The sequence below is a fragment of the Patella vulgata genome, chromosome 2 (assembly GCF_932274485.2).
Source record: "Patella vulgata chromosome 2, xgPatVulg1.2, whole genome shotgun sequence".
Lineage (NCBI taxonomy): Eukaryota > Metazoa > Mollusca > Gastropoda > Patellidae > Patella > Patella vulgata.
The window spans coordinates 38,236,583-38,252,334 of NC_065880.2; positions in this window are offsets into that span (position 1 = coordinate 38,236,583).

The window sequence follows — 15,752 nt, forward strand, 5'->3', positions numbered from 1 at the left end:
GATAAAACACTCCTTTAAACCTAAGTCGAAGAAATTGTTGTATATATTTGTTATTGATATGTTAAGTATATAATACGATTATCATTTATAGTTTATTAATATTGATAAGAGAAGTACATGTTATCTGTCATATTAATATGATCAATTACAAAGTCGTATGTTTTAGTGTAATTTATCATCGCATAAGTTTGATTCTTGACGTTTCTTCAAAATTGATCGTATAATAATATATCCCTTTTAACAGAAGTATTAAAACTGAATTCGAGGAAAAACAATAAATTACATTTTTTTAAATTTTCACCAGCCAGTGACTGTTTTTTTTTTTTTTTTTTAAAGTTTGCTTTATGATATTTTCACTAATTATGGTCTGAGCACACCAAGTATTATTTGTTGACGACAGATCGGTTTCTAATCAGCAACAATCTATTAGAAAAAGCTACCAAAAACTATGCCGACTCATTTATAATAAAACTATAAACATAGCAGACTCCTTTCAAAAGCATGCATTTGGATACAGATTTTATTAATCCAGCAGGTTTGCCGATTAGCTTTGCATATAACCGCATATCCAGTCTACAGATTTCGGATACCTGATATAATTAAACAGATATCCAAATATAAGTTTCTATTGTTTATCCGTAGCCAATATTTGAGAATTTCGCATGAGACGCAAGACGATTTCAGCTCTCTGTTAATTCCTCTGAAAACGAACAGTTTCAGTTCGAAACCGAGTATTTATATTTATTAGAAAGAAATTGACCTCCACAAGATTAGAAGAAGGAGCAAAAATTCAGTATATCATTTATAGACGTGAACTTGAGGAAATACACACCGATCAGCAAAAACGCACTTATTTAAACTTCTGAAGACATTTGATGAGAACGTCTTTTCAACCCATACAACCGTATTATAAAACAAAAGTACACATCATCGGCCGGGAATTAAGGTATAATACTATAGCAATACTCAGAGCAGTTAACTTATTAACTGGTTAACGTATAAATGAGATTAACGCGTTAATAGAAATGAATTAACGCGTTAATCTCATTTATACGTTAACTAGTTAATAAGTTATACAGACCTGTGAAAGGGTCTAATTCATATATCATTCACAGACCACATTGCCACTGTCCAAATAACTTGGGCTCCAGTCTCCCACTCGGAATGAAGGGTCAAGGTCTAAGGCACCAAATTCGGTTTTTAAAAAGCGTTTTCCCGTCAAAATGCCACCTAATTCCTAGATTTGGAGTCCAGAATAAAAATAAATGATCAAGATTAAGGTTTTTATACGCTGGTTGAATACGAAAATGGCCATGATTTAGGAGCTTTGATAATTAACTCATATTAACTAATTAACTTAAAAATTTTAACGCGTTAACCAGTTAAAGGAAATTTTAACGCGTTAACCAGTTAAAGGAAATTTTAACTTGCTCTCAGCCCTGCCAATACTACATCAATCAATTACACCGAATTAAATCTATCATTTAAAAAGTCTAAAAATACACCCCAAGAGCTACATACACACTTACGACATAAACATGCATTATTGTCCACCATAGCTGAATGGGTCAACCGGAGGGTAAGCTAACTGTGCACACGAATGCGGATAAAATACTTGTTCTGAAAGGAGCGAAACCACTTTGATTTAGGTCGAAATAAAAATGTAAATGTACTAATCCGGTCTGTTATTTTGATTAGTGATGGATAAGCTCTATACGACTAATATTTTGAGTTTCGTAACATTAGGTGGCAGTCGGATTGTTTATTAATTTTATTTTCATTTTAGGTTGACTATGTCAACAGTGGAACACCAACTATGTTGTATTACGACACTGACTTTATTCAAGGTTTACAGAAGGTCATCCCAGAAAAGTAAATGATTATGATTGATATATCCGTTAATAATTGTCCAATACATTAACTTAATATAATTACACTATTAATAAAATATATTTCTCTAAACGTCTTATCGGAATATGTCATACTTAAATAAACTGCGCGTTTAATCGACTACTTTCAGTTTTTTTTTCTTATAGTTTTCGAGGTGATGATCACCAATGATTATGACAATAAAATATACATTAAACAATAAAGAAAACGATTATTATACAATTAACTTTAATGTTTTGAACTAAATGACATGGTTTGAGATAACAGGTCAATTATTCGTAATTTGTAAAACAAAACACCTTTTTTGAAAATTACATTTCCTCATTTTTAATCACCTTTTAAAAGTTAAAAAAAACCTTTGAAACACAAAGAATGTTTTGTATCATCTGTCATCCTTGCACCTTTTTCTAAAAAATAAATGTTTTGTCTCACTGTATAATGTGTTGATAAGCCCTGTGGTACCATAGGTGTTGCGGGTTTCTTGTTTTGATATGGAACCTGTTCTATAACTATCAGGAATGAATTGATCACTTTGTAATAAATCGTTGTCTTTATGAAGCATTCTGTTAGAGAAGGTTTCAACAGCTAATTTCTTTATTATTACTATAAATCTTTAATTTGGTGTAGTATTTCGCATGTATTTACATATTAATTACTTATAATTAATAAATATTGAGTACTATTGTATATTATGTATGTCTAACATTATACTTGTAAAAATATCAAGGCTAGGATAGATTTTTTTAATCTTAAAAAAAAAAACATGCATAGTACGCAGCCAAACCGGGTACTACGACCAACCGCGATACCGATTTCCACCTGTACATTAGAAATTACATTTCATAGTTCGAATAAAAAGATATCTTATTGAAATTGCGAATCAAGAAGAACAAATCGCAAGGCGCCCTCCTCAAATTCAATATATAATGACCACGTATTAGTTTTCAAATGGGTAAAATAGTTCCTATATTGTTATACCTCTTTTTCGTTTTCTTTCTTTTAAATGTGCGATCAGTCTGCTTTTACTGGATAAACATCAATGATTAGCATGCATGGCCACAGGAGGCGAAACTCTAGACACCCCGATCTGCAACCCTCGCTCTTAAGGTACTAATTTTCTCTCTAAAGTTTAACCTCCATCCGCCGTGGATACGAAACTATCTCTCGCATAGCCTTTCGTCTCTGTTTCAATCGAATGCCATACTGGCACGTGATTAACAATTATCGACGTAGGAATTGGTATTTGATCAACTCCTTGAGAGTAACGTAGGTTGCGAGTAGGTTGATAATAACGCGGCGTTGTTTAAATGATCGAATACAAAAAATATAAAAAATTAAGGAAGAAGTCAAAAGCCACAATATGATAGGAAATGGGCTTCTGTTTCATAACAATATTATTGACAGGCCGTTTATAACTAAAACTCTCAGTTTACCAATAATTCACTAGAAAATGAGAAAAGTGTTGACTATTTCTCATTATAATGAAATATGATGTATTGTGAACGAGTGAAAAAAGAAAGGAATGAAACTGACAGATTGAAGAGTATTTCCCTTCGGACCCTTTCCTCGTGATGTGAAATCTATTGAGCGACATGGGGTCTATCTCTCATCGCCAATTTTCCGATTTCTTCTCGATATGAATTACCGAGATATGGAGATGTAATTGAAAATCATGTAGCGAAACAAATTGGCTGAAACTATGATAGCTAAACAGGCGATAAGGTCAGTCAGCCCGCCTTTCAAAGGGTTAAATAACTATTACGCCTTGGTTATTATTATTTCATATAGTTTTGGGTTACCAGAAATAAAGTGCTTTAAGAAATCAGAGAGATTGACTACCTAGAATATCGTGCTATAACAGAAAAGAAATATTGATTTACGACCATATGAAATTATATTCATCAGACTGTTTAAATCACTTCACTGATATATTCAATCAAATACTGCTTAAATTCACATCATTGATGCAGCATGCAGACCGTAATGAACGGGGTAAAGAATTACAATAGAAAATTGATTGAATAAAGACTATAAAAACCGATATAGTTTCTAATTATTTCTTTTCTAAGCGTATTAGAGAATAATATGTGTCTCTTTTTGTTTCAATTTTAAGGTCTAGCGTTTCTGGGAATGCTATCAAATTGTGTTGTGTTCTTCTAACCTTTGTTATTCGTTTTGGTGTGCAGATATTCGTCGCTGACCATTGTAACAATAAAACTGAAGTTATTGTTGCCAGGGTATCTGTAACCATACTCCCCTTTCATGCATCGTAAAGATCCAAAGGCACCCTTTTTATTCCACTTTATAGATGACAATTTGTCACTAAATAATTCTAAGATTAGTGGGAATTTAGGAGTCTTTAATCCTGATGAGTTAGAAATTAAGACCACCCATTAATAAAACTGCCACGTTTGTCCTTGTGCAGCGTCAGTCGCGATCGTTCCCAGTCAAAATGATTTCTATCACCCCAAATATGCCCTAGCATTATCCCTGACAGCCAAGTCTAGGCAATCTAGTCGAGAGTCCGTTCAGCTACGTAAAGCTACCTACACACCTTTCGGCACCCTCGCGGTCTCAAGCATCATTTTATCTTGCACACAATGTCCATCGCATTGTGTAGCTATATGAGGAAAATTAGGGCTCCTTAATTGTACACGCAATGGACTTAGATTTAAAAAGTGAGTGTTTCAGAGATTTCAACCTTGTAATTGCCACTAAAGATTGACCACAATCACCCCAAACTACATATATATAAACTTGTTGACAATGAACAGAGCTGACTACGAATAACAAAATTAATTCCCGTCCCTTGACAGCTGACAATAGGATATCTATTCAATAAACACATATCAAGAGAAAAAAAATGTGATATATCTAAAAGAAATAAGGGTTATTTAACGGTCAGCATTTAAAGCTAATTGACTTGGAGGTCAACCGATCTGTTCTAATCTTTAATCCCTCACACGACTTTAGTCATTTGTATGTTAATCTTTACTGTAAGAGTCGACTTGTTAATTCTCTTGTATTAATACAGATGACAAGATCAACAGATGGGATAACTGATACCTCTATTAGATATTACATGTAATTAAATTGGAATAAATCAAAGTTCCTACAAAGACAATGGACGCAAGTACTAATTAGCCGGGTCGATGTTCCGCTCTAGGATGGCTGAAATTGGTCACATATGCAATGTTAGTGTAATAGAAATCTTATTGAATGTTTGCCAATCACATTAGGGATTACAAGTATTACTCTTGCTCAGCTTCATCTTAGAACTACTTAATCCTCGAGATTACTACGAGCAGTAAATAGGCAAGCAATAATACCCAATCAGGAATCAGCTGTCATTGTACGCAGGGTTGTTGGTTGTTAGTCGTAACATGTAATGGATGTTGTTAGCTGGTTGAATCGGTACTAGTATGCAAATAAGACAAAATAACAGATCATTATTATAATTCCATGTCAAAGAGTACAGATTTCTATAAAAGAACGGTGTCGCCAGAGATTGTAGTCTACAGGGTGTTTTTCCCCTGTTATTAATCCCGTGTGGATGGATCCTTTTAGTCATCTTTGTGATTCACCTATTCCAGAACAGAGATTTCCTCTAGATTCATATATCCTACTCCTCTTTTCCCAGATAGTCCTATAAAATGTAATATTGTGTAACCAAAGAATATTTGTTGGTGTGAATTCAACCTTTGTCAAAAGGTTGTACACAAATTTCAATCCATGTAGTTTTAACAATTTAATATTGGAAATTCAAATATAAAGTGAACAGTTTTGGATATATTACATGATAGACATGTACACTCCCCATCGTATTTACACGCTCAATATACATATATACAAGACCAAGAGAATAAATGGATTGTCTGTAATTTGAGCATCGCTTAATACAACAAAAACCTACAGCAATGTACAAAAAATAAATCCAATTCAAATACCATTTAGTGAAACCGTTTTTCCCAATTATATTTGACATAAAATTCTGTTGTAACTTTGATCCCTATAAGATTGGCTCAAAAGTTATCATTGCGTTTTTATACGATTTCCGATACTTTCAGGGGATATGTTTAATTTGGTAGAAACATAACACCAAGCATATAAAAGTTGTAAGCAATTACCCAGTCCATTTGCTTTTAAATCACATGATTTATAATATTACAGATAACACAATTGATATCGTTTCAAGAAATAAATCGACAAAATTGATTATTCACCAGAAAATAAATTTGACTTTTCACCACACGCGAGATAACTGGGCCTTAATCCGCCTCTTAGCGTGTTAATATGAAAATGTCAAAATTTAATTGAACTACTAGAATTTTTCGAGCTTGGACATTAACAGTTATCTTGTGCAGCGTCAATTTTACATTAAACTTCGATGCCTTCCCATTGCTGGTAGTCTCTGGGGAGTTTTAATTGTTAGTTGTCGGATCGATGGCTTTAGTCCACGGAGATTTAACGACAGAAGGAGGTTTATCTCTTATTGAAGCAAATCGTTAAATAAATCTCTACTCCGACATTTCTTCTTGCTTTTCTCCCTTCATCCATTCTACGGTACCATTTCTCCATGCCTGACTTGCAAAGATAAACCATTCTCTTGGGCTTTCTGGAAACAGAGAATTAATAATTTTAGACATAAAGAATTAATTTATTGCCAAAATCAGAAAATTATCAATTTCGCTTGTCTTAAGAATACAATTATCGAGGGATAATAATCTTCTTGCTACTTTTATTTTATAAAATTCTTCTCTGAGGCGGAAAAACGATCAAATGATAAGCAGCTTTGGTGATTATTTTCAATGATAAAGTAAATGAATTATTTATAATGCTGACTAATGGTGCATTATTTTTTTCTCTAAAAATCCTTTTTGATATATTTTTTAAAAATCTTTTATCTTGATTTGGGAAGGCAGATAACTGATTTTTAGCAGTTATTGCAGTTATGTCCACCTCTCTGTTCAACAAACAGTGCAAGTCCTGTTTAAAGGGTGCATTTTTGGAGAGGTACATGCATAGAATATTATAGACAAACGAACCTTTCTTGTAGCAAAATTATTCTTAAATGGGCTCTTAATATTATATGTTGTCTTTTTCAAACGAATATTTGGCTAAAATCGTAATCAGCATAACGGTTTGTGCTATTATTTAAGTGTTTTTCAACGTTTCTTCGAATTGGTCTATATCAACTCAAGTTTCGTGGTGTTTCAGTTGTTAATTTTTGTATATAAATTTCACTGGTTTTCAACATATTGCAGGCGAACCCTAAATATTTTAAATATTGCACATCATGACAAAACAAATGATATTCCAAGATAATTCAATTTAGACAGGAAACAGAAACGATTATTACCCTAGTATAAAATATAATAAGGTTCTCTGTTGGTAATACATTTCTTAAGATGAGGTGTAACATTTTCTATTCACTGACGTGGCCTTTAAAACGATTTTACCCTTTCTTCAGAAAGAAAGAATAAAATGTTTCTGTTATAACTATTTCAATTAAAAATTATGAAATCGTTCAAGGTAAGTAATAGTGCATATTTTTAAAAGGAATATTTCTTTTATAATTTTGTAAAATTTCTTCCTCAATCCTCCTTAAGAAAATATAAATATCATATTAGGTAATTTTATACAATTATTCCTCCCTGAAACTGTGTTAATTATATGGGATATTATATTGGCTTGTTTGTAACGGTTGGGAAATGTGTTATTAATAACACAACGATTCAAGCTAATCGCTGGTAGAGCGATATTGAGGGGAGGATCATATTCGAGATTCAATTAGGGGGCACGGCGTGGAACAAATTGTCTTAGACATCGATAACAACCTCATATACAAACCTATTACAACAAGCAATGAAAGGGCAAAATGTTAGCATAAATTCTAAATTCGTTTTATAGCTATCCTGACTAAAACCCGTATGACATTTCTCCTGAGGTTTGGCCAGTTGCTGTGTGTAGCAAAACTCGCCATATGCGATCGCGTAGAACTCTTCATCCAAATCAATGGAAATGTGGCTAAGTGGCGAACGAAACGACACCCCAAATTTTATTACTTTTGTGTGAAAATTGAATTTGCGGTTTGCTGCACTTGGCTGGTCATAATGATGAAATTAGAACCCGTATGTAGAGCTTATCATATAAATCATGTTACTATTAATTATTGTATCATCGCCATTGATAAACCACAATACTTGATTTATAGACATGGTTTCTTTGGGTATGAAGAATACAATCTTTAGCATCTTTAACACCGATCTGTTGAGGATGAAAGATGAGGGAAAGATTTATGTTATTTTTCCATTTGATTGGTTTTGTTTGTATTTTCTTTGACTTCCGACTTTTGAGAAAAAAAGCTGCGATATTAACTAATGGTGAGAGAAGGGTCAATAAGGTCACCACATCGCCACAATTTGAAAAGAAATAAATATAGAGTATGCTGAATTTTTTTTAGGCTGTCTTTATATTTCATCGTCAAATTTATTATTTATTATCCAATATTAGTGAGTAAAAGGTCAGCAATTTAACAACAAAAGTCCAAGACAAGAAGAAAGAGACAACCTTAAACCCTAGCATTTTGTATATAAATCCATTTTCTTTAAAATTCCATTAAATATCCCATTACCTTGCAATAAATCATTGGATGGTCGGTAAGATGGTTAATCTAGAGTATAAACGATTCACCGTTTGCAATACTTTTAATTTGTTTTTTTTAAAGGAATTCTTATAATATCTCTGCATATTATTCACATATAGAATAATGTAGTTTAAAGCCAAGAAACGCAAAATACTGCCGTCTTGTTGGTTGTTTTGTTTTACACAGAAAACATAGTAAATATAGTAAAATCAGGAACCGTATCTAATATACGACCCATAGTAAAACGTACTAAAAACATTAATTTATAAACGGCCTCTTTAATACATTCCTTTATTATTTATACGGTTAGTGATTGTATGAAGGAGATGTATATTCATTAAGTTATTAGAAGACAATCTATAATTGTGTATTTAATGATATACTAACAGTTACGATGCTTATCATCAGCCATCGTAATCTATCTCCTATTATTCTCTTATCTCTTTCTACACTGTAATATAGGCTTATTATAGCTGTCAATAACCAAGTAAATAGCATAATATACGAGTTATCCGCCCTCCCTTCACCCCTAATGTTAACCAAATTCGTATTAGCTGGCCTTCATTAGCTACGATTTGAGAATTAAACAATGTGACGAACCATTCGTGTGTTATGCCAGAAAATTGCCTCATTTACATGGAAATAGAAAAATTGAATGAGGGATCATGATAGCTGATGCGACTACATCTCCTTTTAGTCTCTTCTAGAAAAGATGGCTGGTAAAAGATGGCCGTGTTATTGATGTTTTATGTAATTAAATTTGAATTAATCAGAGAGCTAGTTAACGCAATGAACACGGCAGATAATTGAGTTTTTGGCTTCACGGATGGGGAAGAGCTGTAAAAGATGACATATGTAGCCAATAACTAATCTGCTACTTATACCATGTGTCAGCCTTACTACTCAATAACACAACTAATGATAAGGGTTAAATCTCGCGAGTCTCGTAATATTTCGATAATCAACGAGATGATCTTACGAGATATGCATGAACCAAATATTCTTAAAGGATTTTTTCTCCATATTTCTGTTTTATTTATCATTATCCTTTCGAAAATAAAATGAAATATTCTGATTAGATTTTCGAGTATGGTAATGGTATCATGTCACATTTGATAAGTATGAAATAAAAACAGCATTTTAGGTAATCTTTATTGTTATATGTAAATCTAATATTTTTACAGTGTAGCCTATAACTAGCACAGATGTAGGAATCTGTAAGGGGCGGGTGAATCAATCACAATTTTTGTATGTTTTATTTTGATCTTGTCATTTTTGCTATACTAAAATGTTTTACTCTATTAAAATGTTTTTACTATATTAAAATGTTTTTAGTATATTAAAATGTTTTTACTATATTAAAATGTTTTTACTATATGTTTTACTATATTAAAATGTTTTTACTATATTAAAATGTTTTACTATATTATGTTTATGTTTTTAATACACATCACTAAGATAAAGCAAGAAGGAAGTACGGCTGTGTGTGCCAATATCTGGACTTGTTTCATAGCTAATTCCATCATTTGAAATATTTCAATTTTATGTATATTACCTGGGAAACCAGAGTATAGTTGGCCAGGCTACCTTTCCCGTGTTCCAATTTTTTCACAGAACTGAAATTTTGGTTCTCATAGTAAATTCAACAAATTCAATTCGTAGTGCAGGTATGAAAACATATCAATTAATGTTGAGTTTATGTCTTTGATAGTTTATTTCAGTATCGGTGTCAGTATATTTCTCATCCGTTTCACACAAGCCTTCTTGATCCATTAAATATGTTTGCTTTGTATTATTTGTAGGTGTTTGGCTGTTTTATATATGTAAAATGTAACTGATATTTAAGATATTCTGCCTCGGCAATGTTTGGTTGTTTTATAATATGTTAATAAGTAACTAATATTAAAAATAGTCTGCCTCAACGATGATTCAAGGTTTGGCTGTAAATATATGTAGCTGGTATTTATAATATTTTGCCCCAGTCTTGTTACCATGCTTGAATCCAGGTGACAAAACAGGAATCTGCTATAATCTGAATTGTTCACTATAACATAACCTATCATTGTGCCAAATTTTATGCTTTATCTACAAAATGCACCTATTTCCACATTCTGCTGGACAGATACCTATCATTACTTAATGATCACCAGGAAGGACCACTTGGGTGAATTAATCCAACAGATGCACTAAATACGGCAAAAATAAAACACTCGAAATATCAAACTAATTTTTGTCATCCCTTGACCCAAGTAGCAGTATATTCTGAGGGGAAACGTAACCCACATAGAGACTTATGGACATCAAAGACTTTTTTCGCGTTACAAGATGTCAGAACAATAAAATTCTCAGTGAAGGATGACATGTCGAAAAAGTCGTTTAATTTTCCGTATACCATCGTGATATCTTTTTACTAATTTGATTACTATATGGAATCTATAATAAATAGATTACTCTGCACACGGTTATAATGTGTGAATATTTTTACAAGTTTTTTCTCACGGAAGCAAGGACAATCCCGCGGCAAAAACTCAAACACTCATTTCTTACAGGTTGTTGGTGTAGAACACATCAGACAAAACACGGCCGCCATTTGTACACGTGTTTTAAATTAAGAACCAACGACGTCTCTCCAATCGACAAATAATTTTTGATAGCGAATAAAAAAAAGTCTCTTCTTATTTAATCTGATTAAAGGCTGATAAAATACTTTTAAAGATTTTAAATCGGGGTCGCCATTGTCATATATTTCTTTATTTTATTATCTGTGTTGACACTATTAAGTGTATTTGTTACGCTAATTATCTACTAAGTGCCGCGTTTGATTTTTTCGAAAAATGTGCAATAATAGTGACGAGGGGTTTATTTGGTAAGAAAATAGATCGATTAAAAGATGAACAATGGTTTAACTCGTACAAAACATTTATTCCATTATGCTGTTTTCTATACCAATTATGCTCATCGATGTCTCTTATTATACCATTTCCTATATTGACATAAACGCCGCCATTTTATTATCAACAACCGCTCGTGCCCTGATTTGTAAATACAAAAAATGCTCTATAAAACAAATATTTCTTGATTTTTTAGAACAATGGAAAGAAATGTAAAAGCTGTATTTCTATAATAGACTTCAATTTTCTTGTAGCAGTTCATATTTGATGTCTTTTGATTAAGTAAACAGCGAATCGCGTGAAAGAAAAGGAAGCGTTTTAGAACCGTTGCTATTATCTTTCACTGAGGTGATGCCCTTTAACGCATGCCGATCTTGAACCTGAAGCGTATCGTGGTCGGTTTATGTACATTTTAATGAAAGAAGTTACCCGTATGAAACGTCTATTTTAGTTAAGAAACAAACTGCATACGTCACCTTATGTTTCTGTATTTATATTAAATACACATCTTTTAATCGTATCGATAAAAGGTAGAATTTTTGGTGGGAAAGTTCTAATATGCATGGTGGGAATTGCAAATTTTCCGTTTTCTCGTGAATTTTCTGTTTTCGTTTCTTAATTTTCAATTTCTACTTTTGAATTATATTATGAATATCGATACCTCTTCAGTTTTAAGTATCTCTAATAAGAAGATAGTGGAAGTAACACTTCAGATGTAAAGAAGAGAATTGCAACAAATAATGGCGACAATCTTAAACCATTGTTTATAAAGCAATTAAATGGTAAATGAAATGACAAAGCATATATTAGCCCTAATACTCTAGCATTCATTAGTACCTTAACTTTGTCGCACTTATCTTAATTAATATTTTATTTATTCTACATAAATATACATCACGTTAAAACAAGGGTTGGGAGCTAACACAACATGCTCCCCTTGGCGACTTCATTTTGCAGGTGTGTGGGGAAGCCGGGAGGGGGGGGGGGTGTAGTCAAATGAGTGGTACTTTGCGTTCTTTAATATTAAATGGGACACACCTTTAAGACGTAATGATAAAAGCCAACAAGTTTCATCTAAATCGGTCTTGTATACAAAAATTGTGAAAGATAAGATATTTTGAAGCAAGGGCAATAATTTAAAATTTCTAAATAGACACATGTTGTCTACAAATTTGATCCAAATTTTTCAACAACTCCATGCAAGTCTGATTGTCGGAAAAAACTGTCAGATGACGCACGGGGGATGACGATAATATAAGCCAACTTTTTAAATGGACTTCTATAACCAACAATATCCAACTTCCACCAAAACAAATAAAAATCCAATTATGTTGAGAACCTCCAAACATCTTTCTATAGACATTTATTTAATCAAAATCAAAATAATTATATACTATAACCCTCTTACATTGATTTAGAGTTCACAAATACATGCCTTATGTATATAAAACTATTCTTTAATCATCTACCTTTAGAGATTCACTTACACATTCTACAAATAGATACAGATCTAGAGTAGTTTGATACTGGAAGACAAGAAAATGATTACAGTCATTAAGAAAGCGTGTCTAATATTTCCAACACATAAATCAATTGACTAACTGTACATGCACACCAGAAGTTCACCCTCAGTTAATACCCATAACAGAAGATGATACTGTAATGGTGATCAAGTTCGACAGGTTTGTCATAAATCAAATATTAAAGAGATGTCTTCGGCCAATTTTTGTAAACTATGCACTTATTTCAGTTCTTTACGAAAGATTGTTGGTTTACCAAAACCCCCAACTCTCTTGGAAATTTCAAAAGGAGCTATGGAATAGTTACCATAAGTAAATGGAACCAATAGGTACGTAACGGTTGAGGTTTCAATCGAATCACAAATTCAAGAAACCGTACCAAATCGAGTACCAATTCACACAGTCACACTGTTTCTCTAAAGTGCTCTGTAAATCACATCAATACTCATTACCTGTAAATGTGGTTATAGAATAATGATGAAAATTGACATGTTTACAGCGAGGTGCAATTAGAACATTTTATTTTGTAAATAAACACAAAGACAAGCTATGGATACACATTATGCACAGATCTATCAAATCAGGTTTTTGTTGGGGGGTTTTTCCCACACACTTTTTCATTTGCAAATGGTAGGGCAGGTTCTTCAAAATATATTATTTCAAAGTGATCGAAATAGTAAATGGAAACAAACTTTTAACGTGGGAACCTCCCCCCCCCCCACCCATGTTTTGTAACACAAGATAGTGATAAAAAATTCCCAACGTTCCGGCAAATCAAACAATAGATAGAATGATTGAATTCAGATATTCAGAACGGTAGCAGTTCAAGTAGAAAGAGCAATCAAATGTTCGGAAAGAGAAAAAATATCGTACATCCAAAGAACAGGTCACCCAGCTAATCGGGAATATAATTTATTAAGCCACTATGATAGGAGATATACTTTGGGTGACAAGATTTCAAAATTGAAACACTGGAAAATATATATTAGGATACTAAAATACATGTATATCATTAACCTATTCCTTCAATACGGGATGGTAATAAATTTTCATAATATTATTGTTGTTTTGTGTCATTTATTGTAGGACTCCTTTTCTCTTGGCCCTGCAACAGCTGTGCACCATGGTAAAGCAGGCACTGTGGAAAAAAACTCTGTAGTACCCCCTTCCCTTTACATTAAACACATGCCATGCTTATTTTGGTAAATGGCTAATCCAGGGCTGTGCCGTATAGTAGAAAAAGTATGACATAACAACCCCACAGACTTAGCCACGGTTTGCGCACTATTCAGGAGGTTCTGGTTACGATCCCGGTTTCAGCGGACACAGTTCCTCGGTAGTTTTTACCCAGGTTTCCACTTATCGGTGGTGTAGGACGGAAGAGTTTGCCTAGATACAGCGTCTAGTCCTTCGGATGGGTCGTAAAAACGAGGTTCCGTATACACGTTGACATGCACGTAAAAAAACCCTTGTAATTTGACGTAGAGTAGGCGGAAAGACAGCTGTCTTAGCAAACTGCATGGCATATACCCGTCTTCAATAGCCGGTCAGGCGCAGACACGTAACCCTCTTACATTGATTTAGAGTACACAAATACATGCCGTAGGTATATAAAACTATTCTCTAATTATCTACCTTTAGAAATTTCACTTACATATTCTACAAATAGATACAGATCTAGAGTTGATTATGGTCTTGTCGTGTTAATAAATGTCTAACCAATAGTTGATTTAAAATTTCAGGCCTAAAGAAAGACCTGCAATAGGCAGATTTAGCTCTTGCATAATATATGTTTAAGCCGTTTTATTCTCCTAAATATAATCGAGATTAGCCATTTAAGATATACGGATGTATGTATAGATTCAATAAGCTTGCAGATGGTCATAATACAGAATTTTACTTGTAATTGCATAAAGATAGTAAAAGGAATAATGGAGCGCGGTTAAAAAAAAAGTGTTGCTGTTTTAAGTGATTTAGCTTTTCCGCATCTTTAATATCAGAAATACGACAAAAATATATGCCTCTGTTTTTTTAGAAGGATGTTCAGGACGAAAGCATTTAATTGCATTTTAGAAGAGATGTCAAATAAAATTATGGTAACGTTTCTTTTTTTTTTCGTTTTAAGAAAATCTTATCTCAGAAAAAAATATGTTAATGCTTTGTGTTGAAAGTGTTTATTGATTGATGTGGTGTATGTGGAAACCTTTTTAACTTCTTAATGTCTAGTTTTCAGCAGACGATTCACTTAGAAAACATTATACTTGAACATGAAATATTACATGAAAAACATTGGACACAAATGTCCGAATGATGTCAAAACAATTTCAACTATCACCATCAACAAGCACTTGTGCTTAATGGCGGTGTCCAGTATTTCAATTGCTTGATGGTTGTCGTGTGAATTCAATGAGACGCATCACTTCACTGGACGTGATAAACATTTAACAAATTGTACCGTCGTCTAATAACGTAATTAACTTTCAAGTAGATATTTTCGGTTCCATTAAGGCAATCCTGTTAATATCAGATTCATTTCCATGCTTTTTTCGTGAATGTCAGCCGCTCTCGCAAACATTCGGCAGAAGTCGGTAATTTCCGGCTGTCAGTTTATCTAACACAAAGCCCATGCCCTAATGTCTCCCAAATTTATTTAGTCGCCGTCTAATTTGTAATACAATCCTTTCTCCTCATTTTTAGCGATCAGAAACAATATTTGCTGTTATTTTTCTAAATGCCTTGCAGATTCAATTAGTGTGGTTTCCGGCAGGCAGACTATAATAGGAACACATTAGACCTCTTCTCTGA